Source organism: Hemiscyllium ocellatum, chromosome 30 (assembly GCF_020745735.1).
Source record: "Hemiscyllium ocellatum isolate sHemOce1 chromosome 30, sHemOce1.pat.X.cur, whole genome shotgun sequence".
Classification (NCBI taxonomy): Eukaryota; Metazoa; Chordata; class Chondrichthyes; order Orectolobiformes; family Hemiscylliidae; genus Hemiscyllium; species Hemiscyllium ocellatum.
This window is the reverse complement of record NC_083430.1, coordinates 38,156,568-38,173,568: the sequence shown is the minus strand read 5'-3', so window position 1 is coordinate 38,173,568 and position 17,001 is coordinate 38,156,568.

Below are 17,001 nucleotides of genomic sequence, written 5' to 3'. Positions count from 1 at the left end.
GACTGTGGGAGGAAAGCAGAGCACCCGGAGGAAACCCACATAGACACGGGGAGAATATGCAAACTACATACAGACAGTCGCCCGAGGCTGGAATTGAACCCGGGACCTTGGTGCTGTGAGGCAGCAGTGCTAACCGCTGAGTCACAAGGAAGCATATGTCAGATATAGACAGGAGAGATCGAGTGAACTCTTAGAAGAGTATAAAGGCAGTAAGGGTATACTTCAGAGGGAAATCAGGAGGGCGAAAAGGGGACATGAGATAGCTTTGACAAATAGGTTTAAGGAGACTCTAAAGGGTTTTTACAAATCGATTAAAGACAAAAGGGTAGCTAGGGAGAGAATAGTGCCCCTCAAACATCAGCAATGCAGTCTTTCTGTGGCGCCCCAGGAGAGTGTTTTGCATCAGTATTTACTGTAGAAAAGGACATGGAAGATATAGAATGTAGGGATATAGTTGATGACATCTTGCAAAATATCCATATTACAGTGGAGGAAGTGCTGGATGTCTTGAAATGCATAAAAGTGGATAAATCCCCAGGACCTGATCAGGTGTACCTTAGAACTCTGTGGGAAGCTAGGGAAGTGATTGCTGGTCCTCTGCTGAGATATTTGTATTATTGACAGTCACAGGTGAGGTGCTGGAAGACTAAAGGTTGGCTAAGGTGGTATCATTATTTAAGAAACGTGGTAAGGACAAGCCAGGGAACTATAGACCGGTGAACCTGATATTGGTGGTGAGCAAGTTGTTGAAGGGAATCCTGAGGGGCCACAATTTAAATGCATTTGGAAAAGCAAGGACTGATTAAGGATAGTCAACATGACTTTGTGCATGGGAAATCATGTCTCACTTGATTGAGTTTTTTGAAGAAGTAACAAGGAGGATTGATGAGGGCAGAACAATAGATGTGATATATATGGACTTCAGTAAGGTGATTGAAAAGGCTTCCCATGGGAGACTGGTTAGCAAGGTTAGATCTCATGGAATACTGGGAGAACTGGCCACTTGGATACAGAACTGGAGGTGTAGGGGACAACGAAGAAGGTTACCTTAGATTACAACGGGATCTTTTTCGGGTAGGCCAATAGGCTGAGGAATGGCAGATGAAGTTTAATTTAGATAAATGCAAGGTGCTTCATTTTGGAAAAGCAAATCAGAACAGGGTCTATATACTTGATGGTAAGGTCCTCGGGAGTGTTGCTGAAGAAAGAGACCTTGGAGTACAGGTTCATAGTTCCTAGAAAGTTGAGTCGCAGGTAGATAGGATAATGAAGAAGGCATTTGGTATGCTTTCCTTTATTGGTCAGAGTATTGTGTACAGGAGTTGGGAGGTCATGTTTCAACTGAACAGGACATTGGTTAGGCTACTTTTGGAATATTGCATGCAATTCTGGTCTCCTTCCTATTGGAAGGATGTTGTGAAATTTGAAAGGGTTCAGAAAAGATTTACAAGGATGTTACTAGGGTTGGAGGATTTGAGCTACAGGGAGAGGCTGAATAGGATGAGGCTGTTTTCTCTGGAGCGCGGAGATTGAGTGGTGACCTTATAGAGGTTTAGAAAATCATGAGGGGCATGAATAGGGTAATTTGACAAAGTTTCTTCCCTGGGGTGGGGGAATCCAGAACTAGAGGGCATAGGTATAGGGTGAGAGGGGAAAAATATAAAAGGGACATAAGGGGCAACGTTTTCATGCAGAGGATGGTGCATGTATGGAATGAGTTGTCAGAGGATGTGGTGGAGGCTGGTACAATTGAAACATTTAAAATGCATCTGGATGGGTTTATGAATAGGAAGGGTTTGGAGGGATATGGGCCAGGTGCTGGCAGGTGGGACTAGATTGGGTTGGGATATCTGGTCGGTATGGACGAATTGGAGGGAAAGGTCTGTTTATGTGCTGTATAGTTCTATGACTCTGTGAGATGAAAGTGGGTGACATGGGTGCTGGTGCTATTGCAGGTGGAGGAAGAGTGTTGATGTGACCCAAGCAAGTGAGCAGGCATCCAACAGATTAGTGGTGTGGGGAAACTTGTGGGTGAGAGTGTGTGGGAGAAGAGGTTGCATGTAGCAGTGAGAGTGGTAAAGTATGAGGCTTGGTGGGAGGTGTGTGCAGTAGCAGAGATGAAGGGAGTGTGTGGTACCTATCCTGGCAGAACAGAGGAGGACAATGACCATATTCTTTTACGCCTGTATATTCCTCCAGACAGCTGAGGCTGCACTGACCTCTACCAGGCTGGCACACTTTGGTAACATGGCCTTCACTAGTGGTCCTGGGGGAAGAGGACATTCTTCCTCTGCACCTGCCCATCCAGAAGAACCTGCAGGCTCCTATCTGAAAATGGGGTGCCAATTTCACTTTGTCATAGCTGGGAAATGTCAGGAACCACATAGGGTGACTCTGAACTGACAATGCTTGACCAGACGCACAACGGCTTTTTAAAGATGGCATTGGTACCAGTGATCCAAGACAACCTGAAATTCAATACCTTCAAATACACATGGATGATTATTTGGATGAAAATAGTTAGCAAGGGGTTAAAAAAAACAATTAGGTGATGATGCTCATTTGAAGAGCTGGTGCAGACATAATGGGCCAATGTTTTACACTATCATACCTCTGTGATTCTGTAATAATGAGTAAACTCAATCGCTTTGCTGTGTGCAATTTGATAACCATCTTCAGTTAGACACAAGAACAACCACCCTTCAAAAGCAAAGCATTTGCTGTGAAACACTTCGGGATAACTCAAAGAAGTCATAAGCTCTGTAAAAATTCTTTTCTCCATCAGCTTTTCAGTGAATGGCTACCGTCATTTACAAGCAATGAAGTTTGCTGTGGAGGAGATCAACAACTCGACTGAACTCCTGCCAAGTGTCACTCTAGGGTATCAGATCTTTGACAGCTGTGCCACTTCGATCAACGTTAAGGCAGCACTCGAGTTTATTTTGGGGAATTCAATTCAGGGAGCCGAGTCATGCCATGATTTCAAAGGCTGTCGCCCAGAGCTCTTGGCTGTGCTTGGTCCATGGTCATCTGATGATGCTATTGCTGTTGCAAGCATTCTTCAATTGTTTCATATTCCTCAGGTAGGTCTTCAACCAATGTGTTTGTTCATTATTCAAGAGTCTATATCAGGATGTGGCTGTCTGTGGCAATTCCGTTTTATCACACTGGATTCCCAAATTCGCTGGTGTTTCAGATGCATGTTCCATTCAGTATTTCTTGAAGGTGAAACCAAAGTGTTTGACCATGAGCTTTATTGAAGTGCTTTGGCAGCAATGGAAGGTTGTGGTCCTGTGACGATTAAAACATCATTGGCCCGAGGACATTAATAAAGTTATCCATTGAAGGCTGTATTTGTAGGTATGTGTAATTCAGAATCACGCTGAGCTGTACAAACCACAACCCCTTTACTCTCTGCCTGCCCGCCTGCTCATGTGCCTTCTCTGCTCCCCCTCCACCCACCCCCTCACCCCCAGTATTTGTTGACCCCAGTTATAGAGGCATAGATAGATATTGCAAAATGGAAGAATACATCAGCCAGGACCCTTTTCCTGGTCAGTACTCACTGATCCCATAGAAACCTGTTTGTGATTTATTGATATGTCCTTGAGTAATAAATAACTCTGCAACTCTTACTGTCCAGGTTATGGGGAATGGGATTAGATGAATGCTCTTGCAAACAGCTGGAGCAGACATGTCAGGCTGAGTGGCCTCCTTCTGTAATGTGACCATTTTTGATTCTATGAAAAATGATGACTAAAGTGCAAGAGCAAAAGGCTAGAGATGTCCAAGAAGTCATATTCCTATCTGCAACTAGTTGAGGTCCCAGCACCAGACCCTGTGGCACACCATTTGTTATATCTTGCCAACCTTGAAATGACCCATTTATGGCCTACTCTTTGCTTTCTGCTAGCTAGTCAATCTTTCATCCATGCTGGTATTTTACTCCCACACTGTGAAAATTTATTTCCCACAATAACCTTTGGTTTGGCACATTATCAAATGCCTTCTGGAAATCTGAGTCTGTATATTTACCAGTTCTCCTTTATCCACAACATATATTACATCCTCAAGGAACTCCAGTAGATTGGTCAAACATGATACCTTTATCACAGATCTGTGTTGACTCCTTCTGCTTACATTGAATTTGCCAGAGTGACCTGCTAAAATTTCTTTAATCATAGCTTCTAATCATTTCCCAATGAAAGATGTTAAGCTAAGTGGCCTGTAATTTTTTGCTTTTTTCTTTCTCCCTTCAGTTTTGAATAAAGACATTATACAGGGGAACCTCGATTATCTGAACTTGATGGGTGGGCACTATTTCGTTCGGATAATCGATTATTCAGTTAATTGATCAAATGCCTTTCCTCTGGGACTTGGAGTTTTTAAAGTCTGCTCCCCGTTCAGGAGACTGCAGCAGCGCACAGCGCACGAGCCCTGCCCCAACCTTATCCCCCTCTCGAGCAATAGCCCCCCCCGCCCCAACACCACCCGCCTCAACCCCGTTCAACACTGCCCCACCCCCAACACTGCCCAACCGCCCCCAACACAGAACCCCCTCCCGCGCAACACGCTCCCTCGCCCCAACACACCCCGCAACCACAAACCCATCCAACACTGTCCCTGCCCCCAACACCATCCCCCAATCCTGTCCAACACTGTATCCCGCCCCCAACAGCATCCCTCCACCCTGTGCAACACTGTCCCCAACCCCAACACCGTCTCCCAACCCTGTGCAACACCGCCCCCACCCCAACACTGTCCAACACTGCCCCACCCCCAACAGCATCCCTCAACCCTGTGCAACACTGTCCCCACCCCAACACCATCCCTCAACCCTGTCCAACACTGCCCCCGCCCCAACTCCATCCAACACTGTCCTTGCCCCCAACACCGTCCCTCAACCCTGTGCGACCCCGCCCCCACCCCAACCCTGTGCAACACTGCCCCCGCCCCAACCCCATCCAACACCGCCCCTGCCCCCAACACCGTCCCCCAACCCTGTGCAACACTGCCCCTACCCCAACCCCATCCAACACTGTCCCCCCCCAACACCATCCCTCAACCCTGTGCAACACTGCCCCGCCCCAAACCCATCCAACACTGTCCCCGCCCCCAATACCATCCCTCAACCTTGTGCAACACTGTCCCCGCCCCCAACACCGTCCCTCAACCCTGTGCGACCCCGCCCCCACCCCAACCCTGTGCAACACTGCCCCCGCCCCAACCCCATCCAACACTGTCCCCGCCGCAACACCGTCCCCCAACCCTGTGCAACACTGACCCGCCCCAACCCCGTCCAGCATTGCCCCCACATCCAACACCACCCAACCTGCTTCCAACCCTTTGCCCCCAATCCCATTCAATACCACCCTCCCCCCAACCCCATAGGCACTTGTCCCGTCTCTGGGGCAACTGGACTGGATACCAAGAACAGGACTGCTGCAGTAGCCTTTGTGGGGCAAGTCTCCAAATAGTGCGTGCGCGCGCGCACACACACACACATACACACACACACACACACACACAACGTTTTGACAGGTTCCACCTCTGCCCTGTACAGGACAATGTTGGAGAGATTATCTGGGGAAGGGGAGGTGGGGTTAGGGTACACCCCTCTGTAGAACTCCAGGGAAAGTGTGGGGGGGGAGAGAGAGGGCATGAGGTCAGTCATTTGAAGACGGTGCCTATTTAATTATTGTAAACAAAAGATGCGATCACTGTTGGAAACACGTCTCTGATGTAATGTTTCCATCGGGACCTCAAGATCTCCTTTGGATAATCAATTTTCCGATAATTGGTATTCGGATAAGCGAGTTTCCTCTGTATTTGCTTTCTCCCATTCTAATGGGACCATCCTTGAGTCAGTGTTTTGTAAAATTAAAACAATGCACAAACTATTACATTAGCCACTTCTTTAAAGACTCTGAGATGATGTCCATCTGGACCTGGGTACTTGTCGGCCCATAGCTCCAACAATTTACTCAACTCCACTTCCATAGTAGTTGAGTTCTTGGCTCCCTTCAATTTTCTTGTTTGTTGCTGCTTCTGGGATATTAATTGATCATCTGTAGTGACGACAAATGCAAAATACCTGCTCAATTCATTTGTCATTTACTTTCTTTCCATTATTAATTCTCCAGTCTCATTTCCGATAGGATCAGAGCTCACTTTTTAAAAAGTCTTATATTTCTATAATATTTAAGAAGCTCTTACTATCTGATTTTATATTACCGACAAGTTTTATCTCATATTCTAATATTTCCCTTCTTATGAATTTTTTTATCACTGCTTGCTGTTTTTTGTTCTCTGATCAATTTTCTGATCTGCCACATGTCTTAGCACAAATACATGTCTTTTAAGTTTGATTTTACCTTTGTGTTTTCTTGTTAACCACAGATGATTAATCTGATCTGCTTCATTCTTTCATGATTTTGAACAAAACATCAAATCTCAATTCAATTATCTCTTCACTAAAGACAGCATTTCAAGTTCTCTAAACCATCCACATAAAAAGTACCCTCATCACTGAAACCACTCTCATAAACCTTTTATGTACCCTCTATTACCTTCTCATCCTTGCTAAAATGCAATACTCAGAATTGGACAAAATGCTCCAGTTGAGGCTTAACCACTGGATTAGAAAACCTCATTGCAACTTCCTTCTGTTGTACTCGATGTGTTAACTTTTTAACTGCCTTGTCCACCTGCTGTGCCTTTCAACAATTTGTGCACATACGCCCCTCTTGATCTCTCCGTTCCTACACCCTTTCTGGAATTGCATCCTTTAATTTATATTATCTCTCCTCATGCTGCATATCAAAACATATGACTTTGCACTTCATTGCATTCTCATTAGCCACTTGTCTGCTTACATCAACATCTCCTTGAAGTCCATCAGTCTCCTCCTCACAGATCACAATACATGCAAGTTTTGAGTTATCTGTAAATTGTGGCAATACAATACACACAAGCTTTTGCCATTTATATTTGTCAACAAAATCAGTAAGTCCAACACAAAGCAGTCAGGGGTCTCATCGTACAGCTTCCTCCAGCCTGAAAAAATATTTGTTGAGCGTTATACTCTGGTTCCCATCTTTCAGATAACTTTATATCCATGCTGTTATTGTTCCTTTTACTCAATTCATTTTGACATTACTGACAAATCCTTTACGTGGAACTTTATTAAAATGTCTTTTGGAAGTCAATGTACATGATATCAGCCACATCACCATCTCGGATAGCTCATCAAAAACTCACTCAAATTAATCGAACATGATGTGCATTTAACAAATCTGCTCTGTTTCCCCTTGAACTCCACTCATATTTTTTTAATGTCCACACTGCCTTAACAGAATTTACTTGTTAATACGAGTGGCCACATCGGTGTTTTCCTAGTGGTGGCAAATATATATACATATAAAGTCTCGACACACAAGTATATTTGTTCTTCTTGCTATATATTAAAACAAATATGATACATATTTATATACATATGAACATGAAACCATGGATAATTTGTGGGAAAAGAAAGAAAGCAAAGGGCACTATTGGGACTTAAAGAGGGAGAAAGAAACTAAAGCGGGGCCCTTTTTGTGGTACAGTGGTAGTGTCCCCACTCCTGGACTAGGAGACCTGGATTCAAGTTCCACCTGCTCCAAAAAAAATGGATTCACGAAGGCCTTGTGGTGCACTGGTAGTGCCCCTATCTCCGGATCAGGAGTCCAAATCGCACCTGCTCCAGAGGTGTGTGATGACATTGCTGATTATCAAAATTAGTTCAATTAAAATAAATTAAGAAACTAACCAAATATCTGTTCTGGATGAATCAACCCACAATGTTGATTTGGCCCGGGGTTATCATTTCTAAATGTTTTTGCACCACTAATGTTCAAATGAGTGGCCTGTAGCAGGGAGAGGGACAGGAATCACAGGACCCAGCCCTGCTCCTGGCCTGGACTTCCAGCCCTGGGTCCTGACCTTCAGATTCTGGAGTTTTCCTGACACCTTTTTTTAAATAACAAGTATGCAAGATTTGCAGTTCTCTAGTCCTCTGACACCACCTACTGTATCTAACTAGAAATGGAAGATTATGGCCCTAACTCCACAATTGCCACCTTAGCTCTCTCATTCAATCTGCTCCTTTGAACTTATAGATATTTTAATTAACCTCTTCAAAAAATGTTATGACATATCCCTGGAGCAGGTGGAACTTGAACCTAGATCTTCTGGTTCACAGGTAAGGACACTACCACTGTGCCACAAATTTCCACCACCACCTCTTTCCCATCCCTTACTTTCTGACTTGGAGGCTGCAACTATAATCAGCCTTCACATATCTCACCGTGATCAATATTTAACCTACCTGGCATCTCAACAACATTTTCATTCACTGTTACTCTGCAGCAGCTGCTCAATAAGGTAATGTGCAGCGTCCTCAAAAAGCACTAAGAGGTATTTTAATTGTCAATCCATTTTTTTACTGAGCCTCCAGGTATCCTTTGCAATATTCTAACTCCTTTACCAACATGGAGATTTACATTACATTGGTACTTCTGCTTATGCCTCCTTGCAAAATCTTAACGCCAGTGAAAATCACTAACCTTATGCCTTTAAGTCTGAGGCACATCACCCAAGCATCTCGTGTTTGATGATTATTTTGTAGTGTGGCTATTTATTTGAGTCAGTTTCAGTGCCTTTAAACCTGGCTAACAGGTGACCAGAGCAGCTATGAGAGGAACGAACTGGTGGTTTGGTGGTGTTAGTTGAGGAGAAATGTTGACCAGGACATTGGGAGATTTCCCTGCTTTTCCCAGAGTGGCATGAAATATTTGGACATGAACTTCTGACCTATTGAATGCCAGGCACTCCTAGAGCATCACTTACAGCAATGCAGCACTCCTTCCATACTGCACTAGTGTTCTTGGTTAGGTCATATGTCATCCTAAATTATGCTAGTTTTTGATTTGTACACACTTATAAGTCTATACTCATAAGTCTAACATGGGCCTATGGAGCCAACTTACTGCTGACTTATGATAAGATCTACAATAAGCTAATGATCACAGAATTGTTAAGGTGCAGAAGGAGGCCATTTGGCCAATCTGCTTGCACTAGCTCTTCAAGTGAGCTTCAATGCCTATTGCCAGTTTCCTGCTTTCTTCCTAGACCTTGTACACCAAATCTATCCAAACAATAATCCAAAGTCCTCAACTGAACCTGCCCCCACCACACTTTCAAGCAATGCATTCCATATCCTAACTACTTGCTGTATGAAAATGTTTGGTCCCATATCACCCTTGCTCCTCTTGTACATCATTTAAAATCTTTGCCCTCTTCTTCTTGTTTCTTTTGCAAGCAGGAGCAGCTTCTTCCTATCTATTCTATCCAGCCGGATTATGATTTTGAAAATATCCATGAAATCTCCTCTCAGCCTTCTTCTCTTCAAGGAGAACAACTCTAACTTCTTCAATCTATCCTCAAAGCTGAGGTTTCTCATTCCTAGAACCATTCTTGTAAATTGCTCCCACACTCTCTCCAATATATTCACATTGTTTCTGTAATGTGGAACCTTCAGCAATACACAATACTCCAGCTGAGATCTAAGAAATGTGTTACTGTCATTGATCATCGAAAATATTGGCTATAGAGACTGAGTACATCATTGACTCTAGCCTTATTCCCAGATTTCAAAAGGTTAAGTTGCTCTGCTTTTCCATTGCAGATCAGCTTTGGTGCCTCAAGTGATGAGCTGAGTGACAAAGTGCAATATCCATCATTTTTCCGGACTATTCCAAGTGATTTGAAACAAGCAGAAGCAATGGTTCTATTGATCCAGAGATTTGGCTGGAACTGGATCTCAGTTATTGCAAGTGACAATCAATATGGACAGAATGGAAAGCGGAGGGTGGTAGAGTTAGCTTCTGAGAGACAGATCTGTGTGGCTTTCCAGGGCTTAATCCACGATCCAGGATTAAAGCAAGAAATCATCAACATGATCACCTACATGAGTCTCAGTGAAACCAACGTGATCATTCTGTTTGCTAGTCAACTTTATGCCAGAGCATTCTTTCAAGCAGCAGTTGAGGTAAATGTCACAGGGAAAGTCTGGATTTTAAGCGAGTCATTGTTTGGAAATATAACAGCATCAGATATACTGAAAGCTAAAACAACTGGTACATTCCTGAGCATCGGTGTCAAGCAGCGTCAAATGCCAGGTTTTGGAGAATTTCTAATTAAATCAATGGCTACTCAAAGTCCAGCAATCGATCAGAAACATTTAATCTCAGTGAAAGAAACAGAAAACAGTAAAGTGGACAGGCAAGAGAACTGTGCCCAGCTATGCAGTGAGTGTCAATATTTCACTTCTGCCACTGTTCAGGCCTTGCTAGGATCTTCAGTATGGAGCATCTCATTTAATGTCTATGCTGCCATGTATGCTGTGGCTCACGCTCTGCATCAGGTCCTGAATTGCCACTCAGGATCCTGTGACAAGCCTAGAGCATTCTTACAATCTCAGGTTAGTATGTTATGTTAATTAAGTTAAATTACTGTTGAAAAAAAATCCCAGCTCTCTCTATCTTTCTCTCTTCACTCATAGAAAGCTCACATCCTGGCTCGGATTTTCATTCTGAGGAATTGTCAACTTCTGTGGCTTCTTTTAGAAAAATCGTTATCTGTATCTGGGCATCACTTGCAAGACTGGCATTTTATTGTCCATCTCTGATTGTCCTTGAGAAGTTCACGATGCGCCAGATCTTGAATCACTACAATGCTTATGGTGAAGGTATTCCCATAGTACTGTTAGGAAGGAAAATGAATCAAGTGCGGACCTTTCTCCACTATATGATAATGTGATTAAGAAACGATCATAAGTTTGTGGGACTAGATCACATATAAACTGAGATCAGAAAAGAAAGGAAGATTTCCTTCTTAAAAGTGTATTCGTTGAGCTGTTTATTATTTTGATCAGTCTGATAGTACCACAGTCACATTCACTGATACCAAAGCTTTACTTTCAGGTTTTGACATTGAATTGCAATTCATATATTGAAGGTGGGATTTAAACTATCAAATAAAAATAAAATATTGCAGATGCAGGAAATCTAAAATAAAAATGCTGAAGAAACTTAACAGTCTGGCAGCATTTACAGACAGCGAAAAAGAATTAAAGAATTAACATTTCATGTCCAATTTGACTCTTCTTTAGAATACTGAGATGTGGGATTTGAATTTACGTGCTCTGGATTATTAATTCAGGGGCATAGCCACTACACTCTCAAGTGTCAGACTGTGAGTCTGAAAAGTGTCTTCTAATGGAGCCAGTTATGAAATCATACTCATTCCAACTGGAATCACTGATCAGTAATTCCTTTCTCAACTCTGTTTGGATAGGTGAACACGAATCAGTTACTAACATTAAAATTTTGTCATGCAAGTCACTATTTTCAAAATTAAATCACCAGTTGTGAAAGGGATTTGGGCTCTAGTCACACAAACATGTGTATGACTGAAGACACAGATATACATCAGCACATTTCTGTCTAGGCATGACACATAAGATATATATATGTGTGTTTGAGCACACAGTGAGACACATGGATGTTTGCACATGGACATAAAGACATTTTCATGTACATAGACAGATACATGTGTACAAACATGCACAGACCGGCAACCAATCGCATATGCTGTGATAATATTCTTATTATCTCTTTCTTTCCCCCCTTTTTCTTTGCTTCTCCAAAGAGTTTAAAATGACTGTGGAGCAATGCATGGTAAGGGTGAAAGTGGAATGAAAAAGTATTTAGCTCTGATGATATAATAAGTGTGGGATAGGGCTTGATGGAATAACTGCTTGTTTCCTGCCTATTAATTTTGTACTTTTGCATGTAAGTACTCATGTAGACACATAACGTGTACACAGACACATCAGTACAGGTGGATATACATAAGCTGCCATCCATTCACACACACACACACAAACACATGGATTCAGCAGAGTCCTGGAGATAATCCTGTACTCATTGGTTGGTACCTGGCTGGTGGAGAGGATGAGGTTTGTCTCACTAACAATTCCACTTTTCTTTCAGTTGCTGGAGGGATTGAAAAAAGTAAATTTCACTCTGCACAATAACCTGATATATTTTGATGAAAACGGAAACCCTCCAATGGGCTATGAAATCATTGCGTGGGACACACAAAATGAAAGCAGCCCCATGATATTGATTGGATCCTACAGACCCAACCCAGGTCGACTGATCATCAATGAATCTCTAATCAAATGGAATTCTCCAACAGGTTTGGTAAAGTATCCCTTTAGTTATGGAGTTCTTAAAATTTAGAGAGCATAGTCTTTCATCTCCAACCCCAAAACTCAAGCATGGATTCTGCAGTTCACAAAAATTAACTTCAGTTTACATTTTTTTTCTTACTGGCAATTATCAGTCCAGTCTCTATTTGCTTCTCTTCCCATACAGTAATGAGTAATGATGCTTCTCCTCCGACTCCGATATCACAGTATCTTTCTATCCAGGCTCATTAATGTAACAAAAACTTCCTAGCAACATTCAGAGCGGGTGATAAACATCAATCAGGAAATGGGAGAACTGCTCCTCAAGGTCAGATAATGTTGAACAAACTAGCGGGCGGAAAGCTGTCACAGTAAATGCTGAAGAGGATGGAGAGGACATCATAGACACAAGGCAGAAGAGAAACTGGGGGCTGCAGGGAATAAGAGGACTGAAGGGGATTGTTGAGGGGATTAGTGAACATTATGGTTTGAAGATTAATCTTCAAGGCTTTTCTGCAATCATCCCTGAAGGAAATCCACGGTAACAAAAAACGTTATGTGTAATTTGTTTTCTTTTTATTTGGCCATTTTTGCTTATTCATTACAAAAGTATGTGGCTGGGTAAAATGTCTGACAATCAAGAATCTTTCAAATGGGTAATGAACAGAACAAACGAGTACAGGCCCTTTGGCTCTCGATGTTGTGCTGACCTTTTATCCTACTCTAAGATCAAACTAACCTACATACCCTACATTTTGCTATCATTAGTAATAAGGTGTTATTTTCTTTTTTTACTTTGTTCATTGATTGTGGGCATTACTCCAAGGTCAGAATTAATTGCCCATCTCTAAATGCCCATGAAGAGGCGGTGGTAACCCACCTTCTTGAACCAATGTGCTCTATAGGATGTACGATTTTACTTCTTGTTGAGAGGATGAGCATGTGGGATGGCCAGTACTGTGAGTCCTGGGCCAGGGCTTTTGACAGCAAGGAGATTATCTGATAAAGTCTCCAGGAAAACGACCAGCCAGAGTAGGCCAGACAGCAAATCCTCAGCTGGCAGAGTGCATACTGTATCCTTCCTCCTCAATTGGTGTTAAAAACAAATTGGCAGTGAATGAAGGGATAAGCATTGAACTGAATCCTAACTTCTTGTGAGGTGATGCTGAAATAAGACAGATTGCCAAGCTATGTATATCTGTTAATTTGTTTACACAGGTCCCGATGTCAAATTGCTCCAGAGAATGTGATCCAGGCCAATGGAAAAAACGGGACACCTTTCACAGTTGCTGCTTTGTCTGCACAGATTGTCCTGCAGGAACCTTTGAAGTCAACGATGGTGAGTCCAACTCCACAATTCTACTGAGACCTGCAGGAAGCTTTAGAAAAGGGCATGCCTTCATGAAGTAACAGTGCAATGGTATTAGAGGTGCAAAGCTAAAAGGATGAACCACAGCATTCACTTGTGGTGAGTCTACAAAGTTGACTGAATCCGTTTGGCTCCGCTGAGATACTCTTCCTTTAGTCAGAAAATTGTAACACAGAAAGGATGAATAGCTGTGCTGTCAGAGATACCTCTTCCTAGTGAGTTGTTAAACCATCCAATTAATCCTAACATTTGGGTGACTGTTAAAGATCCAAAGGCACTTTTTAAAGAAAAACAGAATTCCCGTATTATGGCAACATATCAGGAAGATCCCAAGATTTATTCCCAAGCTTTGCTGAGTGGCTGATTTCAGATATTTGGCAGCACTACTGATGGTGTAATGCTGTTTGGGGGAGTATGTGTCCTGACTCCTGATTGCTGCCCACTGACCCTCAATGGGAATATAACCTTATGGAGGCTGGTAAGAGTTGACTTCCTTTTCAAAGTTTGTGAAAAGATTCGTAGCTCGGGTGCTCGTTGTTGTGGTTCTGTTCGCCGAGCTGGGAATTTGTGTTGCAGATGTTTCGTCCCCTGTCTAGGTGACATCCTCAGCGCTTGGGAGCCTCCTGTGAAGTGCTTCTGTGATCTTTCCTCCAGCATTTGTAGTGGTTTGAATCTGCCGCTTCCGGTTGTCAGTTCCAGCTGTCTGTTGCAGTGGCCAGTATATTGGGTCCAGGTCGATGTGCTTATTGATTGAATCTGTGGATGAGTGCCATGCCTCAAGGAATTCCCTAGCTGTTCTCTGTTTGGCTTGTCCTATAATAGTAGTGTTGTCCCAGTCGAATTCATATTGCTTGTCATCTGCGTGTGTGGCTACTAAGGATAGCTGGTCATGTCGTTTCATGGCTAGTTGGTGTTCAGGATTTTGTATGAAAGCAACCACCCCAACACACACAAAAGAAGTTGCATCAAGACACTATTCAAAAGAGCCACAACACACTGCAGTACACCAGAACTGCAAAAAGAGGAAGAAGAACACCTATACAATGTATTTGCCAAAAACAGATACCCGCGCAATTTCATCAACAGATGCCTAAGGGAAAGACAACGGAACGAGGACATGCCACAACCCAAAGGACTAGCCATACTACCATACATCAAGAGCATTTCCGAACTGACAGCCAGACTACTGCGACCACTAGGAGTCATAACAGCACACAAACCAACAGCCACTCTCAGACAACCACTCACCAGAACGAAGGACCCGATACCCAGCATGAACAAAACTAATGTAGTGTACAAAATTCCATGCAAGGACTGCACAAAACACTACATAGGACAAACAGGAAGACAGCTAACGATCCGTATCCATGAACACCAACTAGCCACGAAACGACACGACCAGCTATCCTTAGTAGCCACACACGCAGATGACAAGCAACATGAATTCGACTGGGACAACACTACTATTATAGGACAAGCCAAACAGAGAACAGCCAGGGAATTCCTAGAGGCATGGCACTCATCCACAGATTCAATCAATAAACACATCGACCTGGACCCAATATACCGGCCACTGCAATGGACAGCTGGAATTGACAACCGGTAGCGGCAGATTCAAACCACTACAAATGCTGGAGGAAAGATCACAGAAGCACTTCACAGGAGGCTCCCAAGCACTGAGGATGTCACCTAGACAGGGGGCGAAACGTTTGCAACACAAATTCCCAGCTCGGCGAACAGAACCACAACGTTGACTTCCTTTACCCAGTCTCAACATTATGTCCATGTCAAAGAATCGCCATCCAAATTTGTTACTGGAGATTGCATCCCAACACAAGTCGTACTCTAGGGTTCTACCTGAACTTGCCTTTGTTGGAGGGCTACACTCCAACAGGGGTTGATACGGTAAGGATGCTCCAAAAACATATCCATGTATTAGGGATGCAACCACAAAGTCCTCACACTTTCGGGCTGTATCCCAACATGTGCCCAGGATGGACAATGTGGACAGGCTGTGGAAAAACAGAAAAACAGCAGAAATAATGAAAACACGCCATCAATCAATCCCATATTTGCAGTCAGTGTAGTAATTTTTGAAGAATCTTTAGATTTTGGAAAAGTCCCAGAAGATTAAAAAAACTACCAATCTAATACCCTTGCTCAAAATGTGAGAGTGACACAAAAAGGGGCAACTAGTTAGCTTAACGTCTGTCATTGGGGAAACATTTGAGTCTATTACATTCTGCTGGTGCCCTTTTGTCTATCCTGTTTATTATCTCCTCAAAGAATTTTGGTAAACTTGTCAGGGACAATTTCCCCTTCAAGAAGCCATGCTGGCCCTGCCTGATTATGTTATGTATTTTTAAATGCTTTGCCCTTACATCGTTTATAATAGACTCTAACATTTTCCTGGTAACAGATGTTAAGCTAACTGCCCTTTTTTTTGTCCCTTTCCCTTTTTAAATAATTGTGTTACATTGGCTAAGACAGATTTTTAGTCGCTAAAGGACTTGAAGGTTATGGAGTAAAGGTAGGAAGGTAGAGTTGAGAATGATAAGATCAGTCATGATTGAATGGTGGAGCAGTCTTTGTTAGCTGAACGACCTACTTCTGCTTCTATGCCTCCTAAAGCGTGTGGTCTTATCAAAGGGTGGGGTACCTATGGAATTCTCTACCACAGAAGGCTGTGAAGGCAAAGTCGCTGAATATGTTTCAGAAAGAAATGGATAGACTTCCAGTAACTACATGTGTCAAGGGGTATGGGAGAATGTGGGAGTATTGCACTGCGATAGAGGATCAGCCATGATCTTGTTGAATAGTAGTGCAGGCTTGATGGGCCGAATGGCCTGCTTCTCCTTCTTTCTATGCTACAGTTTGTTTTATGAAACACCTGCCTGCTCTGCAAAACTCCCCCTACTGGTTGATACTTGTGTTTGTGCTATCATTGAAACCCCAAGTGGGGTTAAGGTCACAAGGTAAAATGCTGGGGTCATGAGTTTGAGGTAGCAATTGCTGCCATTGAGTATTGATACAGTTGTGTCCCTGCTCTAATAGACCTCCATTTTCACAGCTGCCCCCTCACGGTCATTGAGGGGTGGCTACAATTTTCATGCCTTAAAATGGAGTCTCAGTCAGAAAAGATTTGGCAAGCACAGTTGTATGTCATCTGGTATGATTTATGTCAAAAGTGTTAGTGTGTGTGTCATGGATAGCCTAGGAAATTTGAGTGCCCTTGCAACAGCTGAAGAAATGGGATCAACCAATTACAACTTCTCCCATTTGAATGAAGTCAAAGGTGCTTGGGAATTCAGACATTTACCCAGACTAATACTCCCTGGTG